Below are 18,907 nucleotides of genomic sequence, written 5' to 3' on the forward strand. Positions count from 1 at the left end.
TGCACCCCCGCGTCTTTCTGGTGAAGAATTGCATAATGTTGTATTAGAGTACAGTGACATTGTGTTTGGTTTCCAATCTAGTAAGCAAAAGTTTCATGGTTTTAGTTTGACTTACAACTGGGTAAAGCGAAGCATTTTTTTGGAGCTTCCTTATTGTAAGACCATTCTCCTCCGCCATAACCTTGGCATCATACATATAGAGAAAAACGTGTTTGAGAACATTTTCAACACCGTCATGGATATGAATGGGAAGATAAAGGACAACATCAAGGCTAGAATGGATGGATATAACATTGTTCTGTAACCGTAAAAATATGGAGTTGGTTTTTGATGGGTCACGGGTTGCAAAACCCAGAGCAAGCTTTGTGTTAGAGAAAAATGCATAACAACTAGTCTACCAATGGCTTAAGAGTGTATTTTTCTGATGGACATGCCTCGAACATATCAAGGTTGGTTAATCTAGAGGAATGTATATTGTATAAAATGAAGAGTCATGACTGTCACGTGTTTATGCAAACACTCATTCCATTAGTTTATCATGATTTATTGTCAAAGGGTATATGGGATATACTCATGGAGATTAGTCATTTCTTTAGAGATATATGCTCCAGCAAGTTGCAGACAAATCATATTAAGCGGCTTGAAATGAATATCGTCGAGACAATATGCAAACTTGAGATGATATTCCATTCGTCTTTTTATGACTCGATAGAGCATCTACCCATACATTTACCATATGAGGCAAAAGTTGGAGGACCGGATATAGATGGTTGTATCCATTCGAGAGGTTAGATATTATAGATGCAATGTAATTCATAAAGTATTTTCTTTGTTTTGCTTAATTTAGAATATTTGTTTAATTCCATACAAGTACTTGTTCAATCTTAAAAAAAAGGCAAAACCCAGAGCAAGCTTTGTGTTAGAAAAAAAATGCACAACAACTAGTCTACCAATGGCTTAAGAGTCTGTATTTTTCTGATGGACATGCCTCGAACATATCAAGGTTGGTTAATCTAGAGGAATGCATATGGTATGAAACGAAGAGTCATGACTGTCACGTGTTTATGCAAATACTCATTCCATTAGCATATCGTGATTTATTGTCAAAGGGTATATAGGATATACTCATGGAGATTAGTCATTTCTTTAGAGATATATGCTCTAGCAAGTTGCAGACAAATCATATTAAGCGGCTTGAAATGAATATCGTTGAGACACTATGCAAACTTAAGATGATATTCCATTCATCTTTTTATGACTCGATGGAGCATCTACCCATACATTTACCATATGAGGCAAAATTTGGAGGACTGGTTCAATATAGATGGATGTATCCATTCGAGAGGTTAGATATTACAGCTGCAATGTAATTCATAAAGTATTTTCTTTGTTTTGCTTAATTTAAAATATTTGTTTAATTCTATACAAGTACTTGTTCAATCTTAAGAAAAAGGTTAAGAACAAAGACGCATGCTAAGGCTTCGATATGTGAGGCCTCAACATTTATCTCATACTATTTCGAGCCTCATTTGAGAACAAGAATCAATCGCGTTCCACAGCATGAAGATCGTGGTGAAGTGCCTTCTAGTGATAACTTGTCAATATTCTCTAATCCTAGACAACCCATACCTAAAAATGCCATAAGAGTAAGATATTTGTTTGAGATAGAGTTCAAACAAGCACACAATTATGTTCTATTTAACTATAATGAGCCTAGACCTTTTATTTAGTAAGTATATGTACTACTTAAACTTTGTTAAAAATGTATTATTTATATATTGTTATATCATAAACTCATATAATTTTGAAGATGATGATGATGATGATGATATCCACATCAAAGACTGTGATGGAGTTGATGACGATTCAATTGATAAAGAAGAAGAAGAAGAAAATTCTGGCTAACTATCAAAACATAAAAGTGTAAAGAATATTTAATAATGTAATATTATGGATGAAATTTTGTACCATGAAATATAATGTTCACCTCCCATGTCGGTGAAGCCTTTAAAACACCGATAGACGGACCGCGAATTCCAAGAGCATGTAATTAATGCATTTCTAACCGCGTGTACTTATTTCATAGTACTGACGGAATCACCGATGAACTTCAAAAAATCTGGAGGGTTATTTAAAAATTTTAGTGCGAAATTCAAAATTTTAAAGTGAATATACCGATGGAATAATTAAAAATAATATTATTTAATAGTTTGTCGATAAGTCCATCGGAAAAATTGCAATATAACTCGCACTGACAGCCCTTTTAGTTTATTTTTTTCTCCCCTTCGTTTCTTTTGTTTTTTTCCTCTCTTCATTTCAAAACATCTTGTTTTTTTTTCTTGTAATCTTTCTCTATAGTTGTATCTTCATCTTCAACAAGTTAAAAAGTATGTATTGTGATTCAATATAGTTAATGATTTTCTTTTTTTCATCTTTTCTTTGTTATATTAACAATATATTTTTGTTTTGTTTTTTGTTTTTTATTTTTTTTTTAATATTGTACGTAGATAAAATCTAGAAATAAACACACTATCAAGGTAAGCATTTTTCATTTCTAAAGTCTATAGTTTTTTTTTTCTAATTTGTTGTCTATTTTATTGTTTGTATTGCCATAATAATTTAATATTTTATTGAATTTTAATTGTTATTGTTGAATTTTCCTTGTAAATGTTAATTGAATATATAAGATTAAATTTAATTGTTTTATCTCAATTTTACTCTATTATTGCATAATAAAGTGTTTGATTGTTTTCATGAAATGTAATTGTTATTGATGAATTTATATAGATGTTAGTTGAATATATAGAGTTAAATTTTATTTTATTTTTCTTTATTTTATTGTTAAATTTGTATAGAAGTTAGGTTATATATATGATTTGTTTTCTTTATTTTAAAGTTAGAAACATTTTATTGTTATTTTGAAAATAAGATAAAATTGAAAAATATGAAATTTCAAGAATAAAAAAAAATCAACTAGTTTGTGGCATATATATTGTCAATATTTGAAGTTTGAAAATTTTGAGTTGTCTCTAATATAGGTAATTAGTACTTAAAAGTGCATTTTTATCAAGGTTTTATAGTATCATTTTGCACTTGAAATTTCAATAACTCCTTAACTAAAACATGTTTTATAATAACAAGTCTGATAATATAAGATACCTTTAATTTATGGTAAATATTCATCTTAAATGCAGGCATATCACATAAATGAAAGAATTGATTGATGAGTTTAAGTACTGATATTGAAAGGACAAAAAGAGGGCCAAACTTAGAAAAGAGATGTTGGTTCAGTCCAAACTGGAACACTGTTCGGTAATTGGATCATATCTGGAGCTGTAGATCTTGGATTTAGGTCTGCTTTATATGGATGGAAAGCTAAGATATAGGCCTAAAAATTTCATGGGAGTCCAAGATTTAAAAAGGCCGTTTTCAAGTCCAAATTGTAGCAACAACGGAGAAGTCTGAATCTGTCCTGCAGCCTAGACACTGTTTAGTGTTTAGCCCATATCTCGAGTTCTAAAAGTCCAAATGACCTCAATTTTTTTTTTCCTGAAAAGCTGAGATAATTTCCTATAAATTTCATGGTAAAGTTGGTTCAAATTCTGATGTTAGCAAGGATGTTTTGTTCAGACAAGAAGATAAGGATTGTCATGATCAAGTCAAGATGTGGCCACCCACTCAACAATTAGTCATCAAATCAATAGTTCCAAATTTTGGCCTATAAAAGAAGGCATTTTCTATGCATTTAAGCATCTTAGTTTTCAGATCAAGATCATGTTCTTGCTCTCTCTCTTTGTATTTTTGTAATGCTTAAGTTTTGCTTTCATTAATCTCTTGTTTATGCCTTTCATTTCCTTTACTATACTTATATAATCATGTTCTCCTCTTGTTTATCTATGTTTCTCTTATTCATAATGTTCAACTAAGTTTATCATGTCAAGGTGAAAAGGATACACTGATGGTGTAAGAATAAGTATAGTATAAACTCAACATAGACCTTAATGTTGGATACTAACATGTTTTATATTTGTTATCTTGTTCACTTTTAATACTTTGCTTGTTAAATGGTTAATCTAGATTTATGTTGTATAACACTTGGTACAACAAATACTTGACACTTTCATAGCCCAAACCGTATGGTATAACCGACACATGTGCTATGAAAGGAACTTGATTTGTTGTTAACATAAGTTATAATCATGAATGCCTGACAACATTTACAAGTATTAGCATTATTCGAATAAGATAACTAATGTAATCATGTTAACAATTTATAATCAGATTGGAACCTTCTTTGTGTATGGTTTCCAGTTGAATAATAAGAGTTTATACTATACTTGTTTGAAATACCATTAGTGCATGGATCCTCTAACCTTGACATTTATTTTTATCATTGTTTAATCCTCACATTGATCTTTCATCTTAAACTTCTCATCAACTTCTTTTTATTCTTCTTGTTCTTCTTGTTCTTCTTCTTCTTTATTATTATTATTATTACTATTACCATTATTATTACTATTACTATTACTATTACTATTACTATTACTATTACTATTACTATTACTATTATTAGTAGTAGTATTATTATTAGTACTATTACTATTACTATTACTATTATTATTAGTATTATTAGTACTATTATTATTGTTGTTGTTGTTGTTGTTTATAATTTATACAATTAACCTCTCTGTGGTTCGACCCCGGTCTTACCGAGTATTTATTATTTCGACACTCCTGCACTTGGGAGAAAACATCAATATTTTGGTCGTGTCAATAGGGGAGGTGTTTCTAAATTTTTTTTAAATAATCAAATTTGATTATGTATTTATTCGTTAAATTTGTTTAAATGCGTAGAATGAAATTAACAGCACGTCGTCAACATATGGTTGCAGCTAGTTCTTCTAACAACAAGGATGACATGTCCTTAGGAGTCGATCAAGAAGAAGCACCTGCGCTGACTCGCGATGCTGCATCTTCCAGCGCGGTTTCACAACGCAGAGGCAGTGTGCCTTCACAGCGGGGTCAATTCACCTACAAGTACGAGGCACATTGGAAGGACAACCTTTTAATGTAAGTTTGTTTTAGTTTTTTTTTTTTTACTTATAACATAATTTGTGAACTAATTAATATTTCATTAATTTTGTTTATTTTCAGGTTCACAAACATTGAGGTCACCCGAGTAATAACATCGACGTTTAAATCATCGATGAAGATTCTATTATTTCAATAGAGTCAAGTTTCCAAACATCCTGATTGAATACCTTATATCGATGCATGGTTTCGAAGATTTGAGGTTGGTGTTAACTTCTAATTATATTTATTTTTAATAAATTATTATCTTTATTTTAAATAAATTATTTATACACAGCACAAATTCAAGTGGGATAGTGTACATGATAATGTTGCAAGGAGGGTATGGGAGAATCATGCGACAACTAGGTAACATCGAAAACTATATGATATTTTTAAAAATATATATATGTTTTAAAATCTAATTTATTATTATGAAAGTAGGTTACGTGGCAGTTTGAAAGGATTTCAGGCCGCCATACATCCCGGAGGATATATGGCCGCTATATATCTAGCATGTGACGTCTGAGCAGTTCACACGACACTCACAGTTCGGAGCCGACAATTAAAATCGGCAAATTCATGGTTCAGTGACCACGCACACCAGCTGCTCTGTTCCGTTCACTACACTTATGAAGCGGATGGTAAAATTAATTTTAATAAAATCTATCGTTAATTAATTTGTTGTTATTTATAAATATATTTAACTTGCAACATTTTTTTCTTACAAGCTAAGTCACTTGGGCATAAGCCGAGCCCATTTGAACTGTTTATGCAGACGCACATGTGCAGTGAAGACCGCTAAAAGGGGGTGCAACAGTTCATCGAAAACCGCTCTCAACACTTCAAGGTATGTTCGTTCAACCATTTTATTTCATAAGTTATTATTTTCTTAAATTAAATATGATGAATTCTTTTTTAATTTTCAAGAGACATATAATAGTCGGTTGAGAGAGAGATACGAGGACAATCCTTCGACCCACCCGGATTTTGATTTGGATTTGTGGATGAAGGTAGGATCATCTGGTGGACCAGATAAAAATTGGGTGTACGGACTCTCTAACACTACGTATGGCCAATAACTTGCGAGCGGCCTATAGTGTCTTAACCATTGGAAGCTTCCAATCAGTATCGAGCACCCAGTCTGAGGAGATTGTGGCCTTGAAACAACAATATCAACAACTCTCGGTGAATTATGAACAACTCTGCCAGCTCGTCATGGACATGAGATAATAGATGGGTAGTACGTGTGCGCTCTTTTTTTAGCTGTATGGTCCTAGAAACGACCAGTTTCCTCCTCCTCCTCCAGCTCCACCATTATTCTAGTTCAATTTTTTTTTTTGAAACACTTTAAAATTGTAATGAATATTTGGATGAATATTATTTAACTTTATTTTTATTTTTATATTTTTAATGTTTTATACAATTTTATTTGCTTAATTGGTTTTTTTTACTATTATTCTATACAATTTTATATTATTTATTCTACGCAATTTTATTTTTAAAAATATTTTTAAATTATAACCGATGGTTTACAAACGAAATTATTTCTTCAGTATTTTACATAGAGTTGCAAAATATTTACTGCATATGTAACAATCACTGACGTTTCTATAGACGGAATGAGTCCGTCGATATTTCACAAAGAGTTGCAGAATATTTACTGCACATGCCACACAATCACCGACATAGTTATTCCGTCGGTAACTTTACCGATGGAACTACAGACGGAATGAATCCGTCGGTATATTTTCAGCATGAATGTTTTTTTTAGCTCATTTTCCATTTGTAAAACCATCGGTTTTTATTTTATTTTTTTATCGGCAGAATTAGTGACAGAACATGGAATTACCAATGAATAGTATTCTGATGGACTTATTCCGTCGGGGATTTAGTCGGTAAAATCTTTACCGACGGATAATATCTGTTGGTAAAACTATCAGAGTAACTAACAGAGTTTGGATGAAAGTGCTTAATTAGAATTCTTAATTGAGTTGGTGTATTTAAACAAAAATAAAATAAAATTCATGCATTTGAGTGATAAAAAGGTGTAAAATTGGTGTACTGTTAATGCAATTATCCCTTGTTTATGTTGTGTTATAATTTTTCTTTATTTGATTTCTACAGCTTGGATGTTAGTGAACAATGATGATGTACAATTTAGACCTTAAAAGTTATATTTTCATTGCCCTTAAATTTTTTAAACTTTTCATAGTTTATATTATTACTGTTCATAGTATTGGATGTTGTTCGCATATTAAATGGTAGGACAATTTTGTATAATTTAATTTCTAATTATTGTAAAAACAAAATTAAAATAACAAGAATTAAAATTGATATTGATAAAAATTATTGAGTGCATGAATACTCATTATAATATATTGTGTTGACTTTGTGTGTTTAGAAATTTCAAGGTAGTTATGGAAATCAAGTGGTAAGTTGTGAATTATGAAAAGTTGTATATGCAATGCAATGTGGAAAATATTAGCATATTAAATAAAATTAAAGATTTGACTAAGTTATAAGACTGGGAATGAGTCAAATAAAATAAATAATACTTTAACTAAGAGAAAAATGATGCTAGTAAAAGTTGTAATTGTGTAATAATGTCAATGTAAGGGTTATGAGTCAAGCTGACGGTAAACTTTGATGTAAAGAAATCTAATATGGTATTGTGTATTATTGTAAAACAAGGAAATTAATATATAAGATAATGGAAATAAGAAATGGACGAATTGAAAGGCGTGAAATTAAGGTAAGGTATAATGAAATGTCTTGATATCAATTGAACAATGACAACATGAATGTGAATTCATGAATTTCAAAATTTGTAAACTGATGTTTGCATCTTTCTTTAATAAATAGAGGCACCAGTAATTGAATCCTCGAACTAGATCATTAGAAGGAGCCAGTAGATGATCTTCACTTGCTTTTATTTAAAGCAATGTTACTTTTAAACTTCTTGTTTCAAACTTTTTGCATCTCAAAAAGAAATGAGAAATATTAAAGAAATATAAAACTAATTGATAAACTAACCACATAAGTGGGGACTATAAGAGGGTGTTTGGGTGAGAGGTATGGTTGTTGTTTTTTTCAAAAAGCTACCACACCTTTTACTAAAAAATATGTATTTTATGCTTTTAGAAAATACGGTTTGTACTTTAAGAAGGTCCGGTTTGTGCTTTAAGAAGGTGGTACCTTAAAAAAAAAATACTACCACACCTCACACCCAAACACTCCCTAAATCAGGTGTTTATGAGTTGATCATTCGAATGAGGATCTACATATCAAATGTTTTTTAGATGATTCTAGAAAGAGAAATCAAAGACATCATTAATAATTAAGACATCAGAAATAACTAAGCTAATTACATGGTTAGACCACACCTTTGATAATCCAATATACCACATGATATCAAGTTATTAGTGTGAAGTATTTATAATTATGTGTAAGGGTAAGGGCTTGTTTGTAAAGAATTACAGATGAAGAGTTAAGGAAATAGATAGCATAGTCAAAAGGAGGCCAAAAAGAAAATAAAAAGAATTGTGTTTTAATGATTGTGTATGGGAACAATTGTTGTGATTCCCTAATATTAATATTAGTTGCATATTACTCAATTTGTTTGCAAATTTGAATTGATAGCTAACCATATGTATATATGTTTGAGGTTACAATAGTGATGTGGCTATATTCTTTTGTTATAGCTTGGTAAACTTTAGTTTTATCATTTTTTATTATGTATTCAAAATGTTATCTTCCTTTTAATATGCTTTTGGATGACTTTTAGTAAACTTATAGATTTAATAAATTAGGAATATTTGTATATAAACTTATAATTGTAATAATTTAGAATTATTTATGCATGTATGATGTTTCAATTAATATAGTATGAAATTTATTATTACATTAGGAGGTATAAAATATAGGAGGTATAAAATATAGGTTTTGTATGAATACAAGGGAGGATAGGTTATTGTGATGATAGGTGGATTGTTTTGCATGGTGATGGGTGGTTGTGATTATGATATTGATTTTCTAGGTTATTATACAAATAAAATTTTAGGTAGAGTCCTGTATAGAAAAAATTTTACTGAAATTTAAATAAATCAGGTAGATCTACCTATTTAATTTGATAAACCATAGTATTATGAAAAAGGACAATATGGATATTTCCTAAGGAAACGAGGTTTGTTTGAGTAAATTATGCCTAAAAAGAGGTGGATATTAAATGAATGTTCCAATATGTTAAAGTATATAAACGTACTGAGATAAGAAAGATATCATTAATATTCCATCTTGCCAGTGAATATTATAAACAATTGGAGTTGGTAATCCTAAATGGAAGGCTAAAGAAAAATGAAATTCTTATCATCTGGATTCATATGTTAAAAAGGAAGGTTCCATTAAAAATGTGTTGTAAGGATGATCAAAATACAAAAGAGAAATATATTAAGTATCATGCAAGAAAGTAACTCACTAAGACTAAAAAGGTGAAAGTTGTGAATAAAAATGAAACATATGTTAAAGTGTTAAAAAGGTTGATGTAAATGAAAAGTAAAAGGGAAAAGGATTTACTGATTTTGAGGTAATTGTAAAATTGGCCATATTTTCTTGTACGTGAGTTTGAATTATTGTCTTAATTGCTTATAAAATCATGGTTTATTATATTTGGTATCATAGGACTGGTTGTGTTCTAGTAGATTTTGTGATTTTGAAAGGGATTAATGGTAAAGGGTATACATTGTAGGATGATCATAACGGGGAGAGGCGCATAATTGCACTAACATGATGCTTAAGATGCTGATAGTGTTGCTAGCAAATTATCATCTCTCCATAACATTGGAAGAGTGGTTGAAACTTAATGTTGGAAGCATTAGTGAGGAAGATCAAGCTATGGCGGGACTGTTGGTGTCCCCATTTGCTCAAAACACAAACTCCCGAAAACTTCATCCTTATCAGGGGAAGATAAGGAGCAAGAAAGGTGCCTATAAAAGCCTAGGTAATTCACAGAGGAAGAAAGAGGTTGGGGGGGGGGGGGGGAACAAAACAGGGATTACACATAGAAGGGGAGAAATACAGGAAAAAAAAACACAGAGCATTGGCCTTCATCCCTGCAAGCATCCCTGCAAAAAAAACAAAAAACCGAAAACATCAGTTTCCATAGAAGCCGGCACCTTCATCATCTCAGGAGCTGCTGGAAGACTAAATCATACGGTGGCACAGAAGCCAAAGAAAGCAGTAGGAAAAGTCATACACAGACGAGAGGCACCACCGCGTTGCAAGCATCTTCGCCGTCTCCAGAAGCAGGTACGCCCATTCTTCATCCCGTTTTGCATTCTAAGTTTAGTATTGCAAGAACATTGTGCGCAGGTAGATTAATTACCTTCGCACTGTTTAAGATCGTGAAGTCACACGTGTGCTTTTTTTGATTTTGTCATGCCGGGTTACTGGCTTGGGTCTATGATTGAATTAGGTTGGCTGGGTCAAGCCCAACCTATATAGACTGAGCTGAGACCAATTCAAAATAAATAAAAAATATATAAAAATAAAAAATATTTGTATGCAAAAAAAAAATATAAATTTATTTTATCAGTTTATTTACTAATGACAGAATCAAGAATAAAAAATACTGATTTATTTATTTATTTATTTTAGTCATATAAAAATAAAAAAATATGTGAATGTGTAAAAATAAATTTATTTTTATTTGTTTATTCACTGACATTAGAGTCATGAATAAAAAAATATTAATTTAATTTTTTTTATATAACTACGTAATATTTACCAATACTAAATTTGAAAGTATTCGTAGTTGAATATTCACTGGCGCCAGAGTCAGGAATATTACGCGCAAACCATCATAGCATAAACCAACAAAATGTTAGTAATTTATAACAAAACCAACAATGCAGCCTACTTTAGACAAGATGTTTAAGGGGTAATAATATATTTCATTTTACGTAAACAATCATGTACCATAGAATCTTTGTTGACCAGTCAAGGCTCTTGGTGACCATAATACTAGGTGGCGACTCCTTAAATAAGATATTTTTCTCTAAAAAACAAGATGTCAGATATCTGTTCTTTTTTTTCAATCGAGTGATAATCTTTAATTGGTCGCTGCGATGTCCGAGTGTGACACCTGCCATGCTAAGACATAGATCATATTGTAACGAGAATAAATGTGAGGCTCTAGTTCTATGATATGGCCACATTAGATCGAAGATATGGGAAAATATATGAACTAGTAAAGTTATGAAGATTATTATTGACGAGAAAATTTTGTGTGACATTGTTTTGTTAACCCTAGTGGTGTTGCTTACATATAAATAATGAGTTTTGATTGTGGGTTGAACTTATAGATAAGATATGCTAGCAGGAAATATATTTAGCTATATTGGAAGGGGATGTAATTTTAGGGCTTACAAGATGTGAGCAACATAATAAGAATATTTGTGAGTTAATAGCCAATATGGAATTTAATGGACTAAGAGTTTTTCCTTAGCTAAATTGAACCATGTTTTGCGTGGTTGTTAGTTGAAAAACAAAAACCCTCATGTTCCTAGTTAGAATGTGTTTACCTTAGTTTAAAGATTTTTGTATTTTGGACTCAAGGTCCTATATTTAATTGAAGACAATTTGTAAGCAAGATTTTGAATGTTCATTTCTTCTTGACTTAAGATCTTATATAACCCTACGTGGTTGGGCTGGGTTTATAAGATAAAAGCTTTTTGAGCTATCTTTTGGCCCAACAAAAATCATGTTGGGCAAGTCTTGAGCTCAACCTGCATACGGGGGTTTGGGTTTTAAGCTTAATAGGCCAGCTCATATGGCTAGATCAAGCCAAATCCAAAAGCTAAAAGTGTCTTTGGCTTGTGCAAATTTTGTTAAGGAAATAAGGCTTTGTTTGGATCTTTAAGGTGTGTCACTTGATATCGCGACGGCTTTAAAAATAAATCTTTGGAAAGAATTGATTTCTGACATTCTATTCTTTAATGGAGAATGGTCTTGTTTAAGGAATCGATACCTGGTATTATGGTCACTAAAAACCCTAACTGATCAACAGAGATTCTATGGTACGAAACTGGTTACGCAAAAGAAAAGATATTATCACCCCTTAAGCGTCCTGTCTAGGGCAGGCTGTATTGTTGATTTTGTCATAAATTACTAACATTTTGTTGGTTTATACTATAATGGTTTGCGTGTAATATTCCTGACTCTGATACTAGTGAATATTCAACTACGGATACTTCTAACTCTAGCGTTGATAAATATTACGTAGCTATAAAAACAAAATAAATTTAAATCAGTATTTTTATTCCTGACTTTGGCGTCAATGAATAAAAAAATAAAATAAATTATTTTTACGTATGCATTTTTTTTTATTTTTATGTGGCCAAATAAAATACAATAAAATAAATTTGAATTTATATTTGTATTCCTGATTTTATGTCAATAAATAAAAAATAAATAAATTCATATTTATATTTTTTATTTATACATACACAAATTTATTTTTTTATTGAGTCTAGCTCAGCTTATATAAACTGGTCCGGCCCAATCCAGTTACTGGTCCAAGCCAATGACTCGGCTGGGTACTGTTGCGTGCACGAATTATTCACGCATGCAACAGTACCAAGGTAATTATATTACCTTTGCACAGTAATAAGTGAAATGAATTTGCAAAGTGGGGAAGAGGAAGAACTTACCTGGTGCAGCGAGGCGTAGCTAAAGACGATGGCGCACTGTGCTGGACGACGACACTGCCTCCTCTTGCTTATGTTTCTTTTCTTTTGCTTTCTTTATTTCCCGGTGTGCCCACGGTCCTCTCTTCTTTTGTTTTCTCAGTTCTTGAGATGATCGAACTAAGAAGGTAATGGGTATGCCGGTTTTCTCTGAGTTTTTGAATGATTCCGGGTTGCTCTTTTTCTGTAGGGACTAAGACAATAGCAAGGCTAATTCTCGTTTCTGTGTACACTGCTCTTTTTTTCTCTCCTTCTCTTTGTGTTTTTTTTTTTTTTTTGCTTTGAATTTCTGCTCTGTTTTGCTCTCGTTCTCCTCTGTTTCCCCTGCTTTTCTTCCTCTGTTTTCTGGGTTTTTCTCCGTGGTTCTTGCTTACGTTTTCTCTCCTTTTTTTCTTCTTCGTATGTGTTTGTTCGCCTATGTTTCTTTTCTCCTATTCGTCCCTCGTGTTTTTTTTTTTCCTTATGTTTTTTTTGTTCTCTGCGTGGCTTTTTTTTTCTGCTCTGCCTTTTATAGAGCCAGAGAGCTTCAAAACCAGTCTTGTCTTTGCAGGACTGTTATTCAAATCACGAACGGGATCGTGGGCAGGAGACGTGGTCCATGATTTGCTGCAGATTTCATGTTGAATCGGCTTTCTCCGTGCGAAACGAAAGGGATGATGAACAGTGCTTCCAGACGACGCCGTTTGTGTCCTTGGGAATGGCTATATTTCACTTTGGCCCCTAAACATTATAAAATCAACAATAGGGATCTTAATCAGTAATAATTAATTTCTAATTGTGCCCTTGGATTAAATTCAATTTGAATCCCTGAGTTATAGCGTCATTTACACAACAATCCTGAGTTTCTGGACTATTCAATTTGATCCTTGAACTTTAATTTTCTAGCAACTTTTCTAAAATCAACTCCAAACTTTAGTATTTCTTCAATTAAATCTCTGATTCTTTTAATTAATTAAATCAAAGTTTAATTAAGTCCTCAAACTCATTAATTCTTCAATTAAGCTCTTGATTTCATTAATTAAAATAATCCAAATTTTAATTAAATTTTCAAATTTATTAATTCTTCAATTTCTGACCAATTAACTCTTAACTGTAATAATTTCATCCTCAAACTTCAAATTTTACTTTGTCTTAACCCCACTCTCAAATATATTTTAATTCATTCATTTTTTATTATTTATTCAAAAATTGGGTTGTGACAATGTGTGTTGCCAAACACGACCTTAAGAAATTTTAATGTCTCTGATTTTAGGTGAAGGGTGTCTTTGGCAAACACGCCTTAAGTCTTTTCTTTTAGTTTTAATTTGTTTTTATTTTGGAGTTTAGTCAAACAAACCCTTAAAAATTTCAAAAAGAAGATTCTGAAAAAAATTCAAGAATCATTTCAAAATTATTTGTGGGTCCATCGCTTGTTTTTCCAAACAATTTTTGCCTAATATTGAACGATAGACTTACACTATTTTTATCATATTTTAAAAATACAAAATGATTATCATAATAAGTTTATTATTATACATTAGGATTTGGCTGAAGTACCAAAAATCTCACAACAATTTATTATTATTATTCAGGGTATTAGGATTTAGTTGTAGACTTTGATGTTTAGGGGTATAAAATTACACTGTAAAATATATCCTCCGGTATTAAAGATACAAAAGAGAAAATAAATGCGATGCTAAAATATAACCTTAGAACAGTTAGGATTTAACCCGATAAGATAGAGACTTCCTCACGAAGAGAGATCTATCTTGAAATTTAGATGAGACCAACGAACAAAAACATGACTTAGATTAATAATCAATCATCAATGCAGTTTACCTTAGGTAGGGTACACTTGGGATAATGTGTCTTCTCCTTGCACAACTAATCTCCTTACTTAGATTATTGCAAACCATAGGTTTTCTAGTGACTATAATATTAGGTGACAATTCCCTTAAATCATAACTTTATGATTAAACTCAAACCCCTTCATCCCAGGAGGGAGCTCTGTCATTCGACGACGTACATGTCACAATAATCTTTGTGGTGACAAAGTCTTTGCAAAGACAAGTGCTTAATGTATTTTGGTATAATAGAGAAACTTTAATTTGGAGAGCATCACTTTTGTTATGCTCTTATCGTGGTATGTTAAGTTTAGCTTCATTTGAGTGAGACTTTGATTGGTCATGTTATCAACCAATAACCAATAATGAGATTCACTTTTGTTATTGTTGTGGGACGCGAGCGGGGGTTATCAAGTGATGACGGCGTGTGTGTTGAAAAAGAGGGTTTGGGTGTAATCATAAAATTATGATTATAAGATTCAAGAGTCGCCACCTAGTATTATAGTTACTAGAAAACATATGGTCTATAAGAGTTTAAGTAAGAGACTAGTTGTGTAAGGGGAAGATACATCACCCCTAGTGTATTTTACCTAAGATAAACTGCATTGTTGTTTGATTGTTTTTCTAGGTCGTGTTTCTATTTGTTGGTCTCGTCTAAGATTTAAAGTAGACATTTCTTGGTGAGGAAGTCTCTATCTTATCGAATTAAATCCTAATCGTTCTAAAGTCTAAATTTTAGCATCGCATTTACTTTGTACTTTGTATCTTTAATACCTGAAAGTATACTTTACAATGTAATTTTATATCCCCAAATATTAAAATCTACAACTAAATCCTAACACTTTAAACAAAAAATGAACAAAATGATTAGTGAAGGATTTTTTATGTTTTGGCTAAACCCTAAGAGATAATCATAAACTAATTATGATATTCATTTTACATTTTAGAAGATGAGAAAAATATAATTTTTTGTTTTTTTAAAGAAAATATGCTTGGAAAACTTATAGGATTTAACCATATGCATGAAAATAAAATATATTTTGTTTTTTTAAAAGGAAATTAATTTAAAATATTTTTGAGATTTTTTTTTAATTTTTAAAATTTTTTTAGAAAAGTTTCGAAGAATACTGGGTATTTTAATACTGGATTTGTATCTTACAATGTAAATATACAGCTCGATATTATACAAAATTATATGAAAAACTTGCGAGAAAATCACAAATATTTTAAAATAACCTTTGGAATTTTTTTTATTATTATATGAAATATAAATTGAGCTGGATTTGGCCAAGCCATACAGGCTGGGACGAAATGGGTCTAGCCCGACTAACGGCCCAACAGACCCTCCTCCTCCTCCTCCTTCTTTTTTTATGGGTGGGCTAAACCCGTCCCAACCATTTGGGCAAGGCCAAAACGAGTCTAGCCCAATTTGCATCTGCTGGCAGAAGCCAACAGTTGCAAGATGTTAATTATTTCACATCTTGCATGCAGATGAGAGGGGGAAGAGAAGAAAGAGCTCACCTGGCGCAGGGGGCGCAGCTGTCATCATTGGTCTTGTAGAGGATGGTGGAAGTGTTGGTGGCTCACAACAATGATAAGGTGGTGGCTGGGTTCCTGTTGTGCAAGAAGAAAAAGAGATTTGTGGTGGAAAAGGAGAAGGAGAGATTGGCAGTGGTCGTTTCTATTGTCAACAAGGAGATGGGTTAATGGAGGGGTTTATGTTGTAGTTATTCATGGTTGTGCTGAGGTTATGGCAACTGAAAACATGGTGGAGAGAGATAAAAGAGAGAGAGAGAATTGTCGGTTAAAAGAAAAGGAAAACTAGGGAGCGAAGTTGGTTTTTTGTCAACTTTGCACTCGATTTTCTTTATGCTCAGGGCATGGAATCCAATCCTATTTATAGGGGATGGAAGAACATTTTATCTTTAACGGTGTCAAATCTTGGCCCTTGATTCAGCCTTGAAGGATCCCAACTATTGGCTCAAAGTAGACATCATGAACTATCAAATTTGATAGTTGAAGGCTGTCTGCGCTGACCTCTTTAGGCCAGCACCACGACCATTGTGGTGTCAATCAGCCAGAAAGTACCACACCGGGGTGTAATAAGATGTCAGACGATCATTTTTGTGCAAGTTTTGTCAAATTTGATAGAGAGATGAAGCATTAAATGCCCTTAAAAAGTAATTCATGAACAATCTTTTCAAGGAAAAAAAGTAAGAAAAAGATGACCAGTAACCAAAACAGTGTCGTTTTGGTAAAGTTCAATTTAGTCTTTTTATTTGTGATTTCTCTCAATTACACCCTTGATTGGCTTCAAACTTTCTATTTTGTGCAATTTTGCCCCTGATAAACTTCAATTTGAGCCCCGGATTTCAACGCCCTTTTTATTTTGGTCATTGGTCTTGAATTTCTTTAATTTAGCCCTTAATTGACCATTAAACTTTCAAATCTCTTCAATTTCACCCCTAATTTCATTCAATTGGGTTCCCATAGTTCAGTGTCTTTTGCAAAATGATCCTTAGTTGCGAATTTCTTCTATTTAACTCTTAATTGACCTTAAAACTTTAATTATTTTGCGATTTTACCCTTAATTTGAACCAATTGACTTTATAAAAAATAAATATGGTCTCCTAAAATTCCAATCTTCTCAATTAAACTCAAATTGGGCTTCCAAACTTAATTTTTCACCAATTAAGTTTCTAATAAAATTAATTTGACCCATTTAAAATATAATTAAGTCCTTGCACCTAATTAAATCCTTCAATTGGACCCAAATTAATTCTTAAACATAATTAAACTTTAATTTGGCCCATGATTTAATTAAATTGACCTATTAAAAATCTAATTATGTCCTTAGACTTAATTTTATGCAGATTTATCCAATAATGATTTAATTTAACCTTGAATCTACATTGTCTTTTTAGTTTTTTTTGGTATAATAGATACAATTATGCTCCCGATTCCATCCAAAATTGCAGTTTAATTTTTCAACATTTAAAATCCTCTCAGCTTGTTTTTGCTAAAATATCAGGCTTCTTGCAATTATTATTTTATTTTGGAAAGGAAAAAATGTAGAAATTTTGGGGAAAACCCTAAAAATAGGTTATGATAGTTATAAAGGTGTATGATGTGTTATTTCACCACTGTACAAATAAAATAAAAAGATATAGTATGGTAATATTTACATATGAAATGTGCATGTTCCTGTATTATTTTGTATGTCACCCAGAGAAAGCGATAAAAAGAGAGAGATGAGAAAGAGAAACATCATTTAGGCTAGCACTCTCCCTCCCTCGCTCCCTCCCTCTCTAACAGTTAACCAGTAATTATGATGAAAGCATACCTTTTTCATTGCATCATCTTAACAAAGACACAAAGCTACAAAGAACAGATGAAAAAATTTGGTCTCGGGCCTTGGTGGTTGGGTTCAGAATTGAGTCAAACATCTAAGATGAAAAATAGCAGAGAACAGATGAAAAAATAAAATAAGTTTTTTTTTAATTCTTTAATCGACGCCTTTGACTCTACACCTCCTCTCTTACCTCTGTTTAATCGTGGAGTCAATATAAGCAATCAACTCAATATACCTACACTGTCAATATGGAATAAAACGTGAGGTTCCAAGCCTTCAAATGCTGAAGTTTCTTCAAGCTACACTTCATGTTAAGATTTTCAGCTAGTTGCACTTGGTTCTACCTTAATTATAACAATCAATAAATGGGAGTTATTCTTGTTTTTAGCACGGTAAAAAAAAATTAATAAATAACATAGCCTAAAAAATATTTACAAAAATTACATAGTTTAAAGAATTATAAAAAACACTTGCTAGTTATTCTCTCAAATTTTAAAATAACCTGACCCAATTTATAATAATAAAAAAAAGAGGTAAGAGAAGAAAAGAAAAAAAATTAGAAGCATGCTAAAACTCTGATAATAATGTCACTCGACACAATGAAGGTCATTAACAGTGAGCCACATGAGCCACTCAAAAATGACAAAACTCACTTGTTTTTGGATAGCTTGTGTGGTTCATTTTAGTTATTGTTTGTCATTTTTTAAAAATATTATTGAATTTGTTTTATCGAGATTTTTATAAATATCATTGAATTTATTTTGTCGAGACTTTTTTATGGTACTTATGATATTGTTATTGGAATTTTTGTTTGCTTCCGGTTTTTTTTTCTCTTGTTTTTTCTCCTTATAATTTATGAAGACAGAAGAGAAAAAAAATACAAAAAAATACAAAAAACCTGTAGATACATTAAAGTT

This window comes from Populus nigra, chromosome 9 (assembly GCF_951802175.1).
Source record: "Populus nigra chromosome 9, ddPopNigr1.1, whole genome shotgun sequence".
NCBI lineage: Eukaryota > Viridiplantae > Streptophyta > Magnoliopsida > Malpighiales > Salicaceae > Populus > Populus nigra.